Here is a 4613-nt window from a genome sequence, read left to right on the forward strand (position 1 = left end):
TATATTTGACTTCTGGTTGTTTTTTTTATTTTCCTCATAAATTGACAGCCAAATTGAAATATGCTCAATGGAAGAATACTGGGACTATGGGAGTGGGGGGATATTCTATGACTAGAAAAAAAAGAAACAAAGAATTAAATTCACAGACTACAAGTTTCTTAGCGTTCAATCACATGTTTAAGCTATCATTCTTTAGCAAAGGATCTTTGACAAAACATCAGTCTAGATGAAAATTTAAGAACGATCAATAATGTTGTCTTGAAGTGCTTTGTAGAAGAATCTCAATTGTGATGGTTTCTTTGTTTGTCATAAAGCCACTTTAAAACAATCCTTTGTTTGTGGATGATGTTTCCATTTTATTTTTTGTTATGTACATGTTACCCTCTAAAAATGACAATGCCACTTGAAAGCAATCCTTAGTCAGGTTTCCATGTTATTTTTGTATTAACCCACTATTTTACATATTGATTGTAGGAAAAAAAATACTGGCTCTTTTATTGACCCACATCGCCATGTCGTACCACATAATTACATTACTATTTTACTTTTTTCTTGACAAGCTTCATCAAAGCCTCCAGGAAAGAAGTCAGGTGTAAATCAAGAGGACAGTTTAACACGTATGTGAAAATATAAGTATGATTTGAAACCAAGCATTTTAAAATATGAAGGAAAAAACCAATTCAATAATTGAATAATGATTCAGTTAATATCATTGAAGAATTATTGAATTAATTAAATCAAAAGTTTCTAAGTGTTCAGTCACATATTTAACCGTTATTTCTTTTTAAAATAGATATAATGATAAAACGTCATTTTAGGTGAAAATCTAAAAGTGGTCACTAATGTTATCTTGAAGTGCTCTGTAGAAGAATCTCAATTGTGATGGTTTCTTTGTTTGTCATAAAGGCACTTTAAAACAATCCTTTGTTTCCATTTTATTTTATTTTTTTTCTTATGTACAAGTTAACCTTTACCAGAGTTGCTGATTATATAGGGAAAATGGAAAATTCCATTGTAGATGTAACTATCACACCACAAACCCCTTTTATCATGAGCAGCTGAGATGGATCGAAATGCACAATGGTTGTACGAAAAATACTGAATGTTTAATTTATCCACATCACCTTACCTTGTTGTATTAACGTTGTACCACACATATACATTAATAGTTCACTTTTCCTCTTTTCCAGCTTCATTGAAGCCTCCAGGAAAGCTGCCTGGTATTAGTCAAGAGGAAACTGTAGCAGGTATATGAAAAATATTAGTATGTTTAAGTTTGGAAATGAAGCATGGTACAAATATGAGGAAAAGAACTCCATTCAAACATACTGTATAATAAATGCAGCATAAAAGAATCATGACAGAGTATAAGGATAACAAGTTGCATAGATATCTGATATCTTAATTTTATAGGATTTTGGGGGAATTATGCATAAAGATGCGCTGTAGTGAACATAGTAACCGAAGGAAGCTTTCAATCACAATCGTTCACTTACGCTCACTTAAGCCTGGGTCACACTGCGCTTGCAACCTTTTGGCAACCTCTTTGCAACCTCAGTCGCAAGGAGGTTGCCATAGGTTTCAAAGTGGTCGCATAAGGATGCTAACAGGTCGCTTGCGATCACTGACACATGAAGGCCATTTTTGTGCACCAACAACCGACTGAAGATGAAAAATATCGTTATCATAAAGTTTGCCTATCTGTCTCTACTTGGTTGTCAGTAGGTTGCTATAACCAGTAGCACACCATTTGCAACTGTACGGTCGATTGACAGTATTGAGTCGACTGGTCGCTTACAAGTTTTTTTACCAGTCGCGAGTAGTCGGCAGCAGGTCGCTAGAAGGTTGCAGTTGTAACTACATGGTCGATTGACGGTCTTTTGTCTCTGGATCGCTAACAGGCATTCGAAAATACGTTGCAGGAAGGTTGCAAGCGACTGCAATAAAATAGGTGGATAATGGTGGTCTATTTGGGCAAATGTCATTTACAAAGCCATATATTCAGTTTAAACTATGAAACAAATGCACCAATGCAGAGAAAACGGAAAATAAAACAATTTAATCAGCAATGTATAATTGTTATCTAATATCATACTTTCAACCATCAAAATTATCCATAAATAATTGAACAGGTTGTTAAATGCGTCCAATAATCTTAAATAAAAATAGTTTCAGCACAAACAATTTAACATCTTCCCAGTGCTTGGTATCCTTACCACAAGGCTGAGAGTGTAAAAAGTACAGCGCACGACCTGTCACGATTTTATTACCTTGTATTGTAAGTGGGATACGCCTGGGGTTAAAAAGACAAAGGGAAAACCACATATTCGGTTGCAGTTCGGTTGCAAAGCGGTCGGCCACTTGTTACCAACCGGTTGGATGACACAAGTAGGTTTTTCTGTCGCCAGGAGATTATCTGTGCTGCACCTTTTTTGCAACCGCAAAGTGTTTTTTGTCCAGTGTGACCGTAACCGCACAGGCCTTGCGACATCAAAGAGGCCAAGTATCTGAACAAGAACATATTAAAGAGTAATATAAGATGAAGGATTAAAACGCGTTCAAATTTTTTTTTTACAGCACTGGTTTCGTTAGTTGAGGGTGCAGTCTGTTCAAAAGTTCAGAAAGCAATGCTGGTCTTATTTTTAGGAAGAAAATTAAGTATTCCTTTTAATCAAGTCCAAGTTCTTCCATCAAATGTTTGTAATGGCGTTACAAGGGGCGTCTTGCAATCCACGGTCTCACCCAGTCTTTCCGAGTTTTATTTTAATTATTATTTTATTACTTCTTAGGTAAACAAAGCCAATGATTATCGCAGTCCCGTCTTTTTGAAAAGGGGACGTTTTACTAGAACCTTTTTTTTTTTGTCTTTTGAGAGGGGAATTTATAAGAAAGCAGCTACTTCACAAGTTTGCAACATATATATTCTGTGCGACCTTGCTGCTACCAGTTGACAAGCGATTGCTACAGTCCTGCAACCGGTTTTCAATCACCTAGTGGTTGCAGACAGGTTGCTCGCCAAACGGTGTGCGACTGTTAACCTACAACTTGAAGATGGTCTATAAGAGGTTGCAGATGCCATACTGCAACCTTGTTGCAACCGGTTTGCGGCTGCTTGCCGATCAAAATCGGCCATAGCTTCTTTATATTTCACTTTTGCAAAGTGATCGCAAGCGATCGCCAGATTTTGTGGTTGAAAAAAAGGTTTTTACACAAGTAAACCTTTCACTCTCTTGAACTCCCGACAGCGTGCACTACACACGAATTAACAGAAAAAGCTCTTACACGTGGTATTTAATTTAATTTGTAATGTTTATGATTTCTTAAAGATGCTTCAAAACATGAGGATGAGAATACGCCATCAACAGAAGGACAAAGTTTGGTATCAGAAGAGAAGGAAAGGGGTACAGTAGTTTCTCGCATCTTAGAAATCTCTTGCAATTATCTTACACCATAATTAACTGCCATCAACGTGCAATGACAGGTCAGGATGCACAATGGGGCAGGTAATCTATTTCCCTTTAATCAAAAGTAGTATGACAATAACACAAGGCAATATATACGTCATGCAGTTTTTATTGGATATATCTCTGCACTACAAATTTTGGCAAAGTGTTCTTGTCCAGTTTTTTAATTGAAGGGAAAGGTGACAAAATGTTTTATATTAAATTTATCTAACCCACCTGAGCAATGCATGTTGTGGCATAAGGTAATGGCTTGATCATTTCAAAAGGTGAGGTAGCAAATTTAACAGATAACTTTTTTTTTAGGAAATAAATTCTTAAAATCAACACAATCCTATTGAGTGGTAGCAACGCAATTAAAAAATATAATCTCTAACAGTTCTATTCTATGCAGAAGAAGCAGCAACATGTTACATTATACCGTATATGTTTAGTTATTCCAAAATTATGTTAATATTGAAACCATCGAACCATCACAATGTAAAAAACACTCTAGCTTTTATACTGTATTTCATACAACTAAATGATTCGATTTGTGTGTCTTCATTTTAATACTGAAATACACATTTATAATTTTAGAACATCAGCCCAGCCCTGGTAGTTTGTCCAATTTTAAAACAAAGGAGAGTATGGAACTCCCGCCTGATGTCATAGCACATTTGACAGAAAGCTCATACGACATTGAGAATCCACCAGCTCGTCTAACAGTGTGGGATTTTGGAGGGCAAAGTGTGTATTACAACACTCACCACACGTTCCTTTCTTCGAGAGCTATTTACATTCTTGTCATTGATATGAGCCTTGCTTTAACAGACAGGCTTGACGACCAATGGCATGGTGCTGAACACTTCTCAGGAACTACTCTCGGTAAGGCATCCACCAGCTCACAATTGTTTATAGTGAGTATATAATTTACAATCAGTTGGACAAGCATTTTACCTGAAAGGGTGTTTATGTTCATTAAATCATTTTACTACCAGTTGTGTTGCTACCAGGTACGAATGTCAATTATGATTAAAAGGAACTGACAATAAGGGTCCTTTTTTAATCCGATTGGATCAAAATTAATACATGTCTAAGTAAAAAGTGAACTTGTTTATCTATTTATAATTTCGATTTTCCTGTAGTATTTTGAAAGCTTGCTCGGGAATA

At 36.0% G+C, this 4613-nt stretch overlaps 1 long non-coding RNA gene across 1 annotated transcript; it reads left to right on the forward strand.

Moving 5' to 3' along the window:
* Positions 1 to 477: 477 nt before the first annotated feature.
* On the forward strand, positions 478 to 4320 carry LOC147759993 (uncharacterized). Its single transcript, XR_015331188.1, has 4 exons — positions 478 to 617; positions 1191 to 1247; positions 3327 to 3401; positions 4041 to 4320. It is a non-coding gene; the product is annotated as an uncharacterized LOC147759993 (long non-coding RNA).
* Positions 4321 to 4613: the final 293 nt, after the last annotated feature.

Source organism: Lingula anatina, chromosome 9 (assembly GCF_051362555.1).
Source record: "Lingula anatina isolate TDL-2025a chromosome 9, LinAna3.0, whole genome shotgun sequence".
NCBI lineage: Eukaryota > Metazoa > Brachiopoda > Lingulata > Lingulida > Lingulidae > Lingula > Lingula anatina.